At 43.7% G+C, this 18,195-nt stretch overlaps 1 protein-coding gene across 49 annotated transcripts in view; it reads right to left on the reverse strand.

The window, feature by feature from the left end:
• Cacna1c (calcium voltage-gated channel subunit alpha1 C) overlaps positions 1 to 18,195 on the reverse strand; it is a 733,897-nt gene that overhangs the window by 418,370 nt on the left and 297,332 nt on the right. The gene's annotated exons all lie outside the window — the stretch shown is intronic.

An 18,195-nucleotide genomic window follows, 5' to 3' on the forward strand; every position in this document is an offset into this window, starting at 1 on the left:
GTGAGAGGGGCTTCAAAACTCCACTCTTCAAATAGGTCAACCAGATCAAAAAACAAAATGAAACAAAAACCAAAAACCAATGAATGAATACTAAAGTTGAACAACACCACTAAACAAATGGGCTTAATATATATCTATGGAATGTTTCATCCAACAATAGAATAAACATTTTTTCCAGCAGCACAGAGAACTTTCTCCAGAATAGACCATATGTCAGCCATAAAGCATACTTAAATAAATACAAAAGAATTAAAATAATCTCCTGCATACTATCAAATCATAGCAATATGCAACTAGAAGTCAGCAGCAAAAGAAACCACAAAAGCTTCACAAGCACATAGAGATTAAATAACACATACTTGAATAATCAAGGGTCACAGAAGAAATCAGGAAAAAAATGTAAGTTTCCAGAATTAAATAACAGTGGAAGCACAACATACCAAAACCTACGGGGTACAATGAAGGCAGTTCTAAGAGGCATGTTTATAGCTTTGAATGATCACAATAGAATAAGCAATCCCAAACAAATGACCTAACAATGCATCTCAAGGCTCTAGAAAAGCAAGAGCAATCCAAATCCAAAGCTTGAAGAAAATAAATGAAAAAGATCAGGGTGGAAATTAATGAAATTGAGACAAAAGAAACAATGCAAAGGATCAATAAATCAAATAGCTGGTTCTTTGAAAGGCTAAACAAAACTGATAAACCCCTAGCCAAACTAACTGAAAGAAAGATCCGTATCAATGCAAATAGAAATAAAAAAGGTAAAGTAAAAATGGACACTGCTGAAATTGACAAGATTATATGAAACTATTTCAAAAGCCTATATTTCAAAAAACTGGAGAATCTAGGAGATATGCATAAATTCCTAGACACATATGAATTAATAAAATTGAACCAAGACAATATAAAAACTCTGAATAGACCAATAATAGGCAATGAGATAGAGGCAGTAATAAAAACCCCACTAACTAAGAAAAGCCCAGGATCCATGAGATTCACAGCAGGATTTTACCAGAACCTCAGAGAAGAACCGTTGCCAACAGTCCTCAAACTCTTCCATGAAACTGAAAGGGAAGAGACACTGCCAAACTCATTCCTTGAAGCTGATGCCAAAACCGGATAAGGACTTAACAAAAAAAGAAAACCACACACCATTTTCTTTAATGACCATAGATGCAAAGAGCTCAGCAAGATGCTTGCAAACAGAATGTAACAAATCATTAAAAAGATCAAACATTATGACCAAGTCAGCTTCATCCCAGGGATGCAAGAATAGTTTAGCATACATAAATCAATAAATATATCACCATAAACAGAAGCAAGAATAAAAATCACATGGTCATCTCAATAGATGCAGAAAAAACCTTTAAGAAAATCCAATATCAACTGATGATAAAAACTCTAATGATAATAATAAGTATAGAAAGAACCTACCTAAAACTAATAAAAGCCATGGATGACAAACTCACTGCCAATATCATACTAAATGGGGAAAAACTGAAAGGATTCCATCTAAAATCAGAAACAAGACAAGCATGGATGTCCACTCACCATTCCTGTCCAATAGCACTTGAAACTTTAGCCAGAGCAATCAGGCAGGAAAAAGGAATAAAAGGGATATGAATAGGAAAGGAAGATGTTAAACTCAGATGACATGATCCATTACATAGAGGACTCAGAAAACTCCAGAAGATGCTTTTAACTAATAAATTCGGTGAAGTGGCCCGATACAAAATCAACACATGAAAATCAGTAGCATTCTATACACCAACAATGAACCCACCAAGAAAGAAATCAGGGAAACAATCCCATTTACAGCAGCTTCAAAAAATTAAAAACCAGGCTGGAGATTTAGCTCAATGGCACCATGCCTGCCTTGCAAGCACAAGGTCCTGAGTTCAATCTCCAGTATGGGGGGGGGGGAATTAAATACCTATGAATTAACCTAACCAAAGAAGTGAAAGACTGCTATAATGAAAAAATATAGTACTCTGAAAAAGAGATTGAAGAGGACATTAGAACATGGAAAGACAATCCCTGTTCCTGGATAAGGAGAACCAATGTTGTCAAAATGGCCATATTACCAAAATGAAAACTTTTTAAAAAATGCAATTCCAATCAAAATAACAATAGCATTCTTCACAGAACTGTACAAAACACTCACAAAATGTATATGGAACCAGAAAAGACCCAAAATAGTCAAAGCAATTCTGAGCAACAAAAGCAAAGCAAGAGACATTATGACCCCAAATTTCAAGTTATATTAAAAGGTACAGTAATAAAAACAGCATTATCCTGGCACAAAAATAGAATACTGACCAATGGAATAGAATTGAGGATACAGAAACAAGCCCATGTATCTTTAGCCATCTGAGTTTTGACAAAGGGGCCCCAAACATACACTGGTGAAGACAGCCTCTTTAACAAATGGTGCTGGGGGAACTGGTTATCCATCTGCAGAAGAATGAATCTAGACCCACATCTCTCACTCTGTACTAAAATAATATCAAAAATGGATCAAAGACCTAGATATAAAAACAGAAACACTAAATCTGCTGGAAGATAAAAATAGGTAAAACTCTTGAAGACATAGGGAAAAGCAAGGACTTCTGAACAGAACCCCAATTGCACAAGAAATAACACTAAGAGTTAACAAATGGGATCATATCAAGTTAAAAAGCTTCTACACAACAAAAGAAGCAACCAACAGAGTAAAGAGACAACCTACAGAATGGGAGAAAGGTCTTGCCAGCTACTCTTCAGGCAGATAACTAGTATCTAGAATATATAAAAAACTAAAAAAAATTAAGACCCAAAATGAAAGACACAACAAAAAAAATGGGCAAGTGAAATTAATAGACACTTTTCAAAAGAAGAAGCACAAATGGACAACAGGTGCATAAAAATATTCATATCTTTGGCCATTCGAGAAATGCAATTCAAAAGGACACTGATATTTCATTTTACTCCAGAAAGAATGGCTGTCCATCAAGAACTCAAAAACAACACATTCTGGGAAGACTGTGGGGAAAAAGAAACCCATCTACATTGTTGGTGGGAATGTAAACTAATAGAACTACTACAGAAATCACTATGGAGATTACTCAAAAAGTTAAAAATAGAAATTCCATTCGACCCACCGATTCCCCTCCTAGGGATCTTCTGGAAAAAGTTAAAGACATCATCTTACAGTAATACGTGGATACCCATATTTATAGCAACACAATTTCCTAATGGCTAAATTATGGAAGTAGCCTATATGCCTATCAACAGATGAATGGATGAGGAAAATGTTCATATATATATATATATATATACATATATATATAAAATGGAGTACTACTCAGCCATAAAGAAGGATAAATCTGAGTCATTTGTAGGAAAATGGTTGGATCATGAGATCATAATGCTAAGTGAAACAAATCAGAAGGTTAAATGTTGCAGTTTCTCTTATGTGAAGATACCCCAAATATAAATAATTTAAAGACCAAAATAAAAGAGAAATGGAAGTTTATTTTGTGGAGATGGGAAGGGGCTCTGGGGAAAGAGGGAGGGGGATGGGTGAGGTGGGGAAGGGGAAGTAAAAATGATTAAGATGAAATATGTATATGTACCAATTCCCCAAGATGAATGTAAAGCTTATGTATTGTAAACATATACCAATAAAACACACACGCACACATACACACACACACACACACACAAAATGTAGATTCTCAGGCCTCTTCCCAGAGCCACTGAGACTCTGGGCAACCGGTCCAGGAAGCTGACTTTTAACAAATCCTCCAGGTGACTCTAATGTTCAGTAAAACGTGAGAACCAACAGTCTAGAGCAGTTGGCAAAATCTGAGCATTTAGTTCAAAGAGACCAGGTGATTCTGGTATGTGGCTACAGATGGAAATTATTAACTTTAAGAGCCACATGATCACTCCGAATGGTATACAAACAGCTTCAGCCAGAAGGAGAATCACAGAATTTGAGATTGCTTTTCACTGGACAAGAACACATCTAGACGTGGAGTTCAGACAGCTCTTTGGGGCACTGTTCTCTGAGGACTCAGCCTTTCTGAATACCACAGAGTAAATGGTGCATGTTTACTTTCCTTTCTTCATTTCTCTTGACTTGCACTATGGGTAGCTAGCTCTGCCTCTAGGCACATTGGTCACTTATCTGGTGACATTCTGATACAAGGGTGTGTGTGTCTAGACCACAGTCAGGATGAGCAGCGATACCCCTATCCCTTGAAGCAGTCAAGAACTGGACCCATGCCCAGAAACCCTCCCTTTTAGAATATTCCTTAGGAAGAAGGGAGATAAGGGGTGAAAAGTACGAGGAAACTAAGCTGGCAACAGTGGGTGGTGATGTGCATGCACCTGGTACTCCCAGCTAACAAGGAGGCAGAGGCAGGAGGATCACTTGAGCCCAGGAGCTCAAGGCTGAGCAACCTAATTCAAATCCATCTGGGGGAAAGGGGGTAAAGAAAACCAGGGAGGAAAGAAAGGCCATTTTATGAGAAACCCAGAGGGATCTGAATGGCAAACCCACCTGGCCAATGGGACTGCCCACCTTTGTGCCCTGAGGCCCCCACCGAGTAAGGGTAATTGAGCCCAGGCAGCCAGAGGAGGCATAGGGCACCCAAATTTCTCACATGATGCCACCCCCAAACTTTGAATTTTATCTTCCAAAAATGAATAAAAATCTGTTTAAGATTCTGCTGGGATCCTGATGTGCTTGGAGCAGAACTGTATGGCAGAACCACTACCAGTTTTTTTCCTGGCAAATGTCAAGACTTGAGACACATTCTTCTGGGACAGCAGAAAAAATCCTTTATCCTGTTATGAGTGTCATTCAGTAAGAAAAAAAACATTACAAATCAGCAATGAGTCTCCTGACCACAGTTCCCTCTCTCCAAAGAAGAGCTGCCCATGAGAACCTAATGTCGAGTGATATTCTCACTTATTTCTCATTGATTTCCACCCCCCCCATCAGTCAGTGAGACCCCAGAGCAGGACCATGCCACTCACATTTCTACACCCACATGCCACCAATAGGAGCTGTTGACTGGCAGTCCTGGCTGAAAGCAGAGGCCCTACCAAGTGACTGCCTACCAGTCATCAGCCCATGTGACCGAGACATCTTTCCCCACAGGTACAGGGCCTGGACACACTGGTGCTTCCCATCTGGCATCCGGCCTCAGGCTCATTTTCATCTGCTCATTCCACCTCCAAGAATTCTGTTCTAGAAACACTAGCCTGCAAGATGTCCCCTCGAGTTCTTTTATTAAAGAATGGGCCAGAACCCTTGGGAAGAAAAGATTCTTATTTCCTGTTCCCTTTCCTTACAACCGCCCAAGCTTGCCTCTCAGGCTTCAGTGAGGTTTGACATCAGCTCTCAATGCTAAGTCAAATAGGTCAGTCTAGTTTCAAAGAAAAAGCAAAAGCAAAAACAGAGGTGGCCAGTTGCAGGCTAGCAGTGAGCTCTTGGTTCATCTAAACAACTCCAGCAGTCATCTGCAGTTCACTCGAGGCAGCCATCCTTTAAACAAGCAATGGTTCCACCACCTGCCTCGCAAGCGCAAGGTCCCGAGTTCGATCCCCGGTATCAAAAATAAAATAAAATATAAATAAAATGAAAAATAGTCCCCCAATGGGACTGGGGGACTTAGGTGCAGGTACAGTCCAGACACTAGGGAATGTCTCTGGGCCTCCGCCCCCTAGCCTGTCACATGAGGGCAGCACTCAAAGATCTCTAAGAGACAATGTCTTAAAATATGGAAAACTCCAAAACACTACAATTTAAAAGGATGTCCTCAACTCTGGTGGGAAATGACTGAAGGCCACCGTGAAGGTGAGAGTCCTTGGACTTGTACTTTAAATCCTTAAGAAAATGCCCTTATCCTCCCCCTGAAAAAGAAAAACACCTGTCTTTGAATGAGCACACTGGCAACAGGTTGAAAACAAGGAGGAGAGAGGATGCTAGATATGAAGACAGAATTTAGAGGATTGGGATGTGGAAGAAAGAAAGGAGATGAGGACCAGGGAAAATAATCTTGTCCACAAGTCCATGTGAAGCAATCCTACCTACCTCTGCTTCAGGGCAGAAACCTCTCACAGAAGAACCTAATCGAACCCCTTGGGTTGGGAATTCACGGAGGGGTCTCGAGAGTGGAATGCTTAAGCTCGCAGAGCTGCCAGTGGCACCAGCAGGGACCAAGGGCAGAGAATATGGTGACCTTCTCTGTGGCCCCATTCTGCCTCTTCACAAATGGTTACAACCAGCCATGGGTTAGTAAGTGTTTTTAATGACAGGCTTTTGGGGGCAGGGGGAGAAAAGCTCTGGCTGCAGCATTTGTCCATTTCTGTGGTGTGGATTTCCACTGTTATCTGTGCCATGAGTTCATCACTGAGTTCATGCTCACAAGGCATTCAGAGAGCTAGCTCTTGGGCTCTCACGAGTTGGCCCAATCTACTTGGTCCAATGCAAGGGCAATTCCTCTTAGGTACACATGCACAGAACGAGTGGACAAACATGCAGAGTTTCTAGAGAGGAACAAGGTCTGAGAAATCAGGTGCCTCCAGCACTTGAGGCCCAGTGGAGGCTGACCCAGGATCCTGCAGATCTGCCCTGCCTAAAGCCCATCCATCACTCCAGAAGGGCTCCCACTGAAGACAGGCTGGAGAAATTCGGGACAATTCCACTCAGGCCATTCTGTGACTACTGGGAAGATGGCCAGAGAAGGCTTCTGGCCTGGACGAAGATGAAGTTTGTGGATTGCCAGTGGAAGGTAATTATCCCTGCCACCCCTTGGAACACAGGGTTGGCTGCAGACACACACTTGAGCAAGACTGACTTGAGGCCTGCTTGTAGCTCAGGAGCAGAACTGTTTGGTCTGACTGCCATTCAGGCAAGCAAGCAAATAAAGCGGCCCTCATAGAGTGCAAGGCCCTGAATTGCGGTAAATTACAAAGCAATGATAATCATTTGCATGTGTACGTGTTGGACAGGCAGCGCCTTGCTTTGATGGATCTTTTAAAATTTTTTCCTTTTTCCAAAAAAAAGAGGAAGACAAGAGGAGGAGGAGGAGGGATGCGCTCTGCTCTTGCCCTAAGTGCTGACAACATGCAAGCAGGCAGTCTGCCCAACCTGGGCAAGCATTCCGCAGGGTGCCCTGGGGGTCCTGCTCTGCCCAATCCTCTCCCCCCAACCCCTCAATGTCTCTGCCTCTCAGCAGCTCTGCTCATTCATTTCATCTTGGCAGTGGCCTCTTGTGTAACTGAAACCACAAGAAACTTTTTGTTTGGCTTCTAATTCAGAAGAAATTCCAGTAACTTGGTTCCTGCTACTTTAAAAAAAAAAAATTTAGAGTTCTGCTTTAGAGAATTCAGCTTTTTCCTGCAGGCACAAATGTTCATTAAAAAATAGGGTTTTGCCCTCCCCACCCCTCTTGTCTCCATTCCCCCTGCAGAAGCTCAGACATCTGAATTGCATCAGTTCGCCTGGGTCCCTCACACAACACAGCAGTCTCCAAGACTTTCTAAAGGCCAGGGCTGATGGCTTGTCCTGCCTGTGGCTGAAGCCAAGCACTTTCAGAGTTGTGGAAAGATGGGGTTGGCTAGTCCCTCTCCTCACCAACTCTACTACTCACTTTTTTTCTGCAGACGATGGCCAGAGGGAGCATGGGATGAGATCCCTTGGCATCCAGGTTCTTCTATTTGAGACAAGAATAGGCTGGGCTCCTCCTCACTCTGCCACGGGCCCATAACTGTATCTGTAAACATCCTTAACAATGGCTTTTTGCCTGCATGAATGAATGACAAGAGGCTGTGTAAGTGTGATCCAGGATGGGTGGCAGCAGCAGGCCTGAGGAGCTTGCTCCAAATTCAGCATCCTGGATCCCCATTCTGAATCTCCCGAGCCAGAATCTACACGTTAGCAAGATTCTCCAGGCAAACCATATGCCATTAATGTTTGAGGGGTACTGTCTTAATGACAATGGGCTGATGACATTTCAGCTTCACAGATATTTACTGGGCACCTGCCTTGCCGTGTGCCAGACTGTGGTTGTGCTGGGGTGATGAAATCCCATGTGGAATCCCTGCTCCAGTGAATACACGGGAAGATCCTGTGGGCTGGGTTTGGATGTAGCATTAAAGGTCCGTAGTCATTCTCAGGGTGGTGAGAGCTCAAACTCATTCCAGCCCACACTGTGACTTGAGATGCTATGTAGCTTGCATATTCAGTAGAATTCTGTGCCTCTTCTCTTCTGCTCTATCCACTATAAAGACTGGACGAGCATTCTGTCAGCCTCCCATACAGCTAATTGCAACCATGTGACTATATTCTAGCAGTGAGATGAAAGAGCCTTGTACCTTGCTACTCAAAATGCAGTTTCCAGCAGTACCCACATTTCACATTCTCTGGAAGCTTGATCAAAAGGCAAGACTCTGGGCTCTACCGCTGTCTTAGTCAGTTTCCTCACTGCTGGAACAAAATAACCAACACCAACAACTTCAGGGAGGGAAGGTATATTTTGGCCCATGATTCAGTCCATAGTTAGCTGGCTCCAATGCAGGACCACATGGCAGAGGAGCATGGAGGAGGAGAAACTGCTCACCTCATGGTGATTGGGAAGCAGAGAGAGTCAAGAAAGGAGCCAGGAAGAAAGCTATACCTTTCCAAGTCATGCCCACAGTGACCTGCCTTTACCAACCAGACCCCACTTCCTAACAACAAATCAGCCATAATGCCTCCATTATCCAATCACCTTCCAAAAGCTCTGCCTGTGAGCCCAAGTCTCTGCGGGGACTTCCAGATGTAAACCATAACCACCACCGATTTGTTGTATCCAAACCTGTATTTTAATGAGACCTTCCCAGGAGATAGGCAATCTTAAAGTTCAAGAAGTGTGATCCTAGGAGGCTCCTGGGGAAGCCTGTTTTCTGTGAAAAGGGACAGAGCACTGTTGGAACCGCTTCTTCCTACTTCTTCCATTGAATGTGGGTATGTCTGGGGCTGCATCTACCTTCTTACAAACATGAGAAAACAAACTTGAGTATTAAGATGCAAAAGGGGAGAAGGAAGAGAGGAAGGAAGGAGGGAGGGAGAGATGGAAGTAAGGAGGGAGGGAGAAAGGGAGTAAAGGGAAGGAAGGGAAGAAAGAAAAGAAGGAGAAGAAAAGGGAAGGAGGGAGGGAGGGAAGGGGGGAGAGAAGGGAAAAGAGATGAAGAGCCTTGGTTCTCAGAGGTATCTTGAGCTACTGGACCAATCCTGAGGCTACTTCCAGGCATCTTAAGTATCCTGTTACTTGCAGCTGAAAACATGCCTAACTCACATATACTCAAGTCCTTTAGAATGAAAAATGGTCTGGAAGCAGCCTACCAAGGCCAAAGAAAGCTCACCTGCTGACACCTGCCATAGCCATATTGCCAGGCTCCCTCCTCTCTGCAGCAGGAAGAAGGCAGCAGAACATAGCAGGTTCTGATACTGTGTGCCCTCTGGACAGAGGCTCTTTCTTTCCCTCCCACCTCTGCTCCTGCACAAAGCATCCCAATCCCTTCTGGGACAGCTGTCCAGGAGAAGTGGTCATGGTGACCTCCTCCTAAGTCACTACTACAGGCAGTGCTTTCTGGGATTAGACAGGAGACTGAGCATACTCTCAGGTGTTTATCTGGAACTCAGATTCCTCACCCAAGCCACCTTACTCTTCAGAGAGACACACAGGCCTCCTCCCTGCAGGAAAGGACTTCTGTGAGCCAGGAACATATTCTGAGGCTGCCTGGTGCACTGTGGCTTACAGGACAATCTTTGTTTGAGAGACAGGAAAGAAGGAGATGGAGGAATCAGGAGAAATGGAGGTCACAATCCAGCCTCCAAACTGTGAGGTCATGCAAAATCCACCAAATCCCAGGAACTGCAGGCCTGGATCTCCTCCCTCTGGGATCCCCAACCAATAGTGTGGCTTTGGGGAAGGGAGCTCCACCTTGGTTTTAAACTAATAATCACTATCATCATAGGTAAGTTTACCTTGATTCAAAGGAAGGAAGGGAAAGAGGGAAGAAACAGAAATTATGTAAAGCAAAGTCAAAAACTATTAGTAAACTTGAAGACACAATAGTAGAAACTTCCCAAAATGAAAGACGGAGGGAAAAAAATTAAATATATTGAAAGAGTACCGTCCAACTTCAAGTCTATTGCACATGTATTTGAAGTTATCTCAGGAATGGGGCAAAGAGAAAGGGAAAAATGCAAAATAACAACCAGAAATTTATCAAATTTAATTTTTAAAATATATAAACCCAAAGGTTCAATAAGCTCAATGAAGGCCAAGCACTGGGAACATGGGAAAAAGTCACACCAATTCATATCACAATCGGATTGCTCAAAATCAGAGATAAAGAGAAAATGTTAAAAGTATCCAGACCATAAAGATACATTTATGTATTCTTGCTGGAAAACAACATAAGCATGAAGTCAGTAAACAATCACTTTATTAAAAGAAAAAATGTCAACTTAGACTTCTCTACTAAGTAAAAAATATATTTCAAAAATAAAGGCTCCTTTTCAGACACACAAAAGCTAAAAAGTTTCATGATCACCAGACTTGCACTAGAAAAAAAATATTAAACCCCTTAAAGTAGAAGGAAAACAATATAAGGTGAAAATTTGGATCTACATAAAGAATAAAGAATATCAGAAGTAGCAACTAATGGGTGAGTACATATGATTTTTACTCTTTAAAAAACTGACTGCATAAATAAAAATAATAAGGAATTATGAGGTTTATAACCATTGCATAGACAGAATGAATAGTGACAGTAGTAGAAAGTCCAGGAAGAGAGAGATTTAAGTGGGCTGAAGTTCCCATACTGTATGTGAAGCAGGATAATACCAACTGGAAGTAAATCTTGATTATTAAAAATACATACTATGAACTCTAAAGCAACTGTTAAAATAAAACAAAGGATTTTAGCTAATAAATCAACAAAAGAAAGAAAATGGAATCACAAAAATTATTCAGTTAATTCAAAAGGAGGCAGAAAAAAAGGGAAAATGGAACAAAGAATGTATGAGGCTAACAGAAAAACAACACCGAAGACAAGCCTAAACTTTGCCTATATTAATTATCACATTAAATGCAATTGGGCTGAATACTCAAATTAAAAGCCCAAGATCATCAGATCAGATAAAAGGGCAAGACCTAGCACTATGCTGCTTACCAGAAATCCACTTTAAATACAAAGAGACCAATAGACTAGAGGTAAAAGGTAAACAATACTAACACAAATCAAAAGAACACTGGTGTGGCTACATTAATACCAGACAAAACTTTCAGGAAAAAAAGAACACCAGGGATAAGAAGTCCTTTCACAACATAAAAGGGGTGGCTATAGTGTGGGTGTGGGCTAAGTGTCTCCAAGTTATAAAAGGAACAAGCCCAGCCCCATAAGTTGGTCAAGGAAGGTTCAGGCCTTCAAAGTCTCTCTCCCGTATGCTGACAGATCTCAGTGTCCTCGGAGAAACATTGGCCCAGGATTTCTCAATTAACCCACACAGGAAAGGATGTTGCAATGTTCCTTCTGGAACTCTTTAAGGGTTAAATCTGTATCTGAGACCATCTGGAAGCACAAGCAGCCAGAATTCGGGTTGTAACGCAAGATTTTGTTCAAAAGTTATAACTAAAATTATGGTTGTAACCCAAGTTGTTCATATGTCAGGCCATTCTTAACTCAAGGGTCCACTGTATATAAAGCTATAGAAAACAGAAATCACTCTGTGGTGACAGAAGGAGGACAGGGGGAGGCGGGAGAGGGATTAGTAGATTGCTAGTGGATTGCAAAAAGGCAAGGGGAACATTGTGGGGTGTGGACATGCATGCTCCTTTGATTGTGGTAATGAACATATGTACATATGTCAAAACTTCTCACAGCATATATCTGAAATATATACAGTCTATGTCACTTATACCTCAATAAAATTGTTTTAAAAATTCATAAACCATAGACCTAACGAAGGCAGATTTTACTGTATGTATAAAATACTGTATCTCAGTCAATAAAGACATCATTAAAAATAAATGGCAGATATAAAAGCCAGGAGAAAACCTCTGTATATTTGGCAACTCCATCTTTTGGCATGTCGCTATAGGATTTAAAAATAAGATACACTTCTGTACCCTATGTGGATGATGCCACAGCCAGGTCAAAATCCCTGGAGTTCACGTTCTGTTATGAGCAGGGTGGCAGGGATGAAGCTGGTCCATGCTGCAGGACCCAAGGCCTAGCAGGAATTGGTGCTCTGGGTACAGTGGCCAGGTCAGCCCCAGCCTGTGCTAATGGTGGTGGTGCTAGGTATGCCCCTCAATGTGATCATATAAAAGGCAGTTTCTACATCTAAGGCAATATCTGCCAGGCCCTCTGCACTGTTCTCTTGGGATAAAGTATAATAGGATCAAGTCTGGCGGTCAAGTGTTAACACACAATAAAGAAGCACCGGAGAGACAAATCCATTTGTGATAAGCAATGGAGTGAGAGGGAGGAGAAGAGGATAGGAGCCGCCCTCTTGCCTTGTGTGAGCCGAAAGAGAGAGAAGGCTTCCTTAGCTCCTTCAGTCGTTGCCAGGTCAAGACCCAAGGTGAAGGACTCAGTCCATGCTGCATGGGATCCTTAGAAGGGATGATGCTGGGGCCCTCCTCTTGGAGATCTTCATGGACAACCAGAGCAGTGCTAGTGGGCCCCACTGCTGCCACGTGAAGCCTGTGTAGATTTCTGAACAGAGCTGAGGTTTCTTAAGGAGCTTTTGGGTTACACAGCAAAAGAGGAAAATGCCATGGAGAAGCAAGGAGTGAGAGCCTCTTCCTGCAATCCTCAGAGGAGGGTGTGTGTCTCTTTGTCTTTCTGTCTGTCTGTCTGTCTACCAGAAGAAAAGGTGAATTAAGCTACTGTTTCCAGGACATATGTTAATACATATAACTGTCAGGAAAACTGTTAACAATGTTCCTGCTAAGCAATGGCTTTACTCAGCCAAGCTCCTGTGCCTCCACACCTGTAGAAAGGGAGTATTAAGAATAATGCCACCTCGAGTGATATTGGGAAAATCAGCTCACATGTATCCCTATTATATTTCATGGGAAGTGCTGTGCAAATAAATGTTAGCTATCAATATTAGTTGAGAGCATAGTCCCTGATAGGAAAGCTTAATGCTGTAATCTTTTTGGTGACTTGTGATATGCTGAAAAGAGTTAGGCCATGGCAGACGTGTTAGGGTATGCAGACTCCAGGAACCTTCATTGAGTCACTAGAGTTTATGTTTGAGACCTTCTCTAGTCCCTCTGCCCCTGCTTCCCTGATTTAGGCACCTAACTCCCAGCTGCCCGGAAGCCTCAGAGCAGCTCAACCTGATGTGCCCCAGCTGAATTCACTCTTTGTATGCAGCCAACATTTCCTCCTCACTCCAAATATTCCTTCCATTAAAAACTATCTTATCGGGAACCCCATTCTTTTGTAGTCTTGGTGTCTGTTTTCAATCACTCTGCTAAGCATGCCCATGCTTCAGTGTAGAAGCTGTGAATACCTTCCGTGATCCACCTGCCCTGATAATAGAGCCCCAGTGTTTGCTTGCTACATTCCACGAAGCTCGAAATGTTTTAGATAGATGCCTAAGGCTCTTCTTGGGACTCAGGAGATGCTTAACAGATGGGCAATGGATCATTTGTTCTTACTCATGCACATGAACCAAAGTATCCCTGTTCAGTGAAAGCCCTTACTAGAAGACAGGGATTTTTGGCTGTAAAATGTTGGCTAATCCCTGACCTAGTCCAAAGGTTATGCTAAAGGTAAGGATCCCAGGGAAGAAATGGCAGATTCCTCAAATCCAAGCTATACATTGTCTTCTCCAAGCATGAAACTAGATCCTATCCTCAGCCTACTTTTGTATAGGACGCCACAGAGATCCAGATTCCATCCCACACCAATTGCCAACTGGCAGTGTGTCCTGAGCACAGCCCTGCTGCTCCTTTGGGCCTCAGTTTCCTGTCCAAACAATTAAATCACTGTGCTTGATGACTTCAAGTTCCCTTCTGGCTCTAAAATTCTTGTTTCTTGAGTGTTCCTTGCGGGTCACCCTGTAGAGAGGCCCTGGGGATGAGCACCCATCCCTGGATGCGGCAGTCCTTCACTACCCTACACTTCTGGCTTTTTGCCCCCAACCAAACTCCCATGGCAACATGGGGTTTTCTTCTCATTATGGCCTGACCATGAGAGAAAAAGACCACAACACAGTTTGACCAACACTTCCCACTTCCCTCAAAGAATGGTACCAAGATCGGCCACTGTCACGGTCAGACCCAACTCTGCTCTATAAATCCAGGCTCTATGAGGGGCCAGCTATGAGACAGAGGTGGCATGCCCAGGTGGGAACAGGGGTGGGTGGGAGGCTGCCTGTGGGAGGGGAGGGCTGGTTGTGTGCAGGTGCATAGGTTGGACAGATGCTGGAGAAGGTCTGGCACAGGAAGTTGGTGAGAGAGCTGGGTCAAAAGAGCAAAAGGCAATGCAGTAACACAGTTCAGGTGGTGAGTTCAGTAGATACCTACAAGGACAAGAACCTTCTGGAAGTCAAAGGTGATACTGTCCCTGTTTAGGATCACAGTGAGGAGTCAGGGCAGACAAACAGGCAGATAAACAGGAAGTCATGCCTTGACACATGAACAGAACCTGACATAAGTTGGGAAAAGGAGAGAAAAATCCCATTTGCTGGGTTTACATCACTGCTGGGGACTGCTAGCTGGCAAGGACAGCAATCCCATACCCAGGGCACTGCAGCACCTAATTTTCAAGCAGATCAAAATAAATCAGAAAACAAAACCATCCTGACAGCAGAGAAATGTGGAAACGTGTTAAGAGGTAATTACAGTCCTTTCCCCCCATTTCACCCATGTCTCTGCTGCCACTGGTGCCAGCGCTGAATCACAGCTGTCAGTCTGTCAAGAGGAGCATGCCTGGCTAAGGAATTGTGCAGGGCGTGCTGGGCTGGGCATGCAGCCAGCGTGCAGAACTGCCTGGGGACCAATGTCTGCTGACAGGGACATTAGTCCCACCCAACACCTGAGGACTGGGGCCGTGGGGTGGGCATCCCATCCCAGCCAGGAGCTCCTATACCAGCCAGCCCTAGCACTGCCCTCCTATCCCGCAAGCCCTCAAAGCAAATGCCATCACCTCTTGCTCTGGACAGTGCCCTTGCTCCATGTGCTAGAAAAAAACAAGCAGTTTTGGAATCAGGCCTGGGTTTGAATTTCAGTTCCACCAGCTCCTTGAGTTCTGCAGGTCTCAGCTTCCCCGTCTAAAGAGAGGCTATGTAGGTGTCTATTTGACACAGTTCCTATGAGAGTCAGAAATCCTGCATACAAGGCATCTACACTATTACCTGGCACACTGTACTAAGTGTCGTTCTATTCATCATTGCTAGTATTGGTATTGTTCACAAATCTGAACTGAGCAGTCATAAACTGCCATGTACTTTGATTTCAACTCAGTGACAATTTGGGAGGCTTCCTGGTGGCCAGAAGCATTATAAGACTTCTCTCAATGGAGCAAAAAGGACATGTTCCCTTTTTCAGATCAAGTTTCCTTAGGGAGATACTCATGGCTCAGAAACTTCAATAGATACTTCTGAGCTGAATGCATGAAGCACAGGAGGTTTTCTTGTTAACACTTCTAGGGGTCTTCTTGTCTTCTGAAGGTATAGCTGAGCTCCTCTTTCTGTTTGAGGTGGCTGCTGGGTGTCCAGTTTAGAAATGGGGCACAGAGCATGACGGCCTGGTCCCAAGAAGGAGAAGCCATGCAGGAAGCAGCAGCATACGGCGTTGGGTCACCATCATCACCATCACCATTTTCATCATCATCATGCACCCGAGGGTGACCTTACATCACTTCTAAAGCCACAATTTAAAGCCAAAACCAAGATAACTCATGTTGAGTGCTGTCCAGGATGCGGAAGAACAGCCTGCCTACTGGAAGCTGCCATATAAAATCAACAACTGCCTACCAAGGGCCCATTAGGGTCAAGGACAACACTCATGCAAGTGGCAGCCAGGCATTTGTATGGAGTTCCCTGTGGATTCTCTCCCTGCTCTGCTCTCCATCTCTACCCCAACTAAACCCTGGTGGCAGAGGGAAGGTGTCCTCCCCTGCCTCACTCCTTACTTCAGACTTCCCAGTGTCTTCTTAGCCCCTGGGAAATTGTACAGAGCCCCCCCACCAAAACACCCTTCTTTCACTCTGATTTTATTCCCAGAAGGTCAAGGCCTTCTTCTACCTGCAAAAGAAGCACCATATCACCATGGTACTGGCTGCACTTGGGGTCCCAATCCAGGTCCTGGGCTTTAGAAAGTCAGTCTTCAGGGCCCCACTTCTTCTTCACCAGTGCTACAGCCTCCCCTCATGACATGTGCTTGAGCCCTAATTCTGCACTTCCAGCTTTTCACACTTAGATTTGAACTGATCCAAAAAGGCATCCGGACAAATCATCCTCAACTAAGCTTCAGGCAATCAACAAAGGCATCACTGAGACCTTTTAATTCCAATGAGGACGAAATCTGAGTGGAATACACAACACAAGCAATCTCATACGAAAGGCCACCATCAGATTCTTCTATACTTATAAGTTGATTTCTTTTACATGTCGATTTATTTTATTCAGGTCCTGGGCCCATAAACATGTGTTCAACAAAACAGGCAAACACAACCCACCACCAGTCATATGGTGACGGGTCAATGTTTGAGAAAAAGAAGGCGTTAGAGGCCACAGTCAGCACTTCTTCTGTTCTCACCAGCGTCGGAAACACAGAGACTCCAACATTACGATGATGTTACAAGGAAAGCAAGTTAACTGCCTTGGAGAGCATACTTCCTTCAAAGCCATAAGGCCAGGCGTTAGGAATAACTTCCAGGAAGTAGCTTTTTTCTTCTGGTCTCAAGAAGGTATTAAAAATACAGGGCAAAGCCACGAGTTTTCTGTTTAATAATACCCAGTATTTGGCTTTATGTTCCAGCTGTTGTGAGTATAGGAAGCAACAAGCTCTTCTGGAAACAATAAATGATGATACGAGGCAGGGGTGGCTCTGATGCCAGCTCAGGGCAGGAAGGAAGAGATGCAGGTGTTTAGGGGATGGGGAGGCCTTCAGGAGTGAGCACAGCCTCACAGAAGACCTGGGACCCAAGCTGGAATCCAAGCTCCAGGCTTTGAGGTAAAAGTGAGGGAGGAGAGAGCCGCAGGCAGGGGAAAGGGGAAGTGAAATCCAACAGGAGTCTGGAGCTCTTAAGAAGATTGCCTTGGTGAAGCAGGGGATTTGCAGCAAGGAATTGGTAAGGTTGCGAGCCTGATTATGGAGAGGATTCTGACCATATCTCTGAAAACTCCCTCATGAAAGTAATGCTCTGGGGATGTTTGCCCCCTTGGTGGCCTCATGCAAGCCCTACTTCTCGAGTCGTGGCAGAGACTCTGCCCAGAAGACTCTTATAATAAATAAAAGCCAGCATTTAGTGGCACAGCTATGCATCAAGCTGTGTTCTCTGTGCTTGACCCTCTTAAATCATTTAATCCTCTTATCAATTCCCTACTCTACATACTATTTTGATCCCCATTTTATAGATGAGAAAACAAGGAGCTACATGTTCAATAACTTATGGCCAGCTAAGAAGTGGGCACCCTAACCTAAACTCAAGCTGTCCAGCTTTTAGGGGAGGTTCTCTCTGAGAACTTCCCCCAGCGTTCAGAGCATCTCCATTCTGTTTTGTGACAAAAAGAAAAATACCTGTTCCAAGGTAAATGTACAGAACAAAAAATTTTCTTTTCATTTAGGACAAAACTGGGGAAAGGAAAACATAAGTGTGGAGGAAAATCTTCTCACCCAATTGGTATTGGAAGCCGTGAACTGAATTCTTGGAGCCCTTCCAGGCTGGCCTGAAAAGTGGGAGCTGGCTACCTCACAAAAGTTGTAAATGACAAAGCCTGTCCATCCCAGAGTCCCATAGAGGGAAAGCGCTCAGGGAGAGGCTGAGAGAAGAGACAATTATATGGAAAAGAACAGTGTCTGCTACCACCCCAAACAGGTCCATCATGCACTGGAGAGCCAGCCACAAGCCACCAGTCCTTTTTGGTCCTCTCCTCACCTATGAACCCCACCACCAGCTAGAAGC

The sequence above is a fragment of the Heterocephalus glaber genome, unplaced genomic scaffold, assembly GCF_053883595.1.
Source record: "Heterocephalus glaber isolate CG9 unplaced genomic scaffold, H.glaber_assembly_v1.0 deba00000281, whole genome shotgun sequence".
NCBI lineage: Eukaryota > Metazoa > Chordata > Mammalia > Rodentia > Bathyergidae > Heterocephalus > Heterocephalus glaber.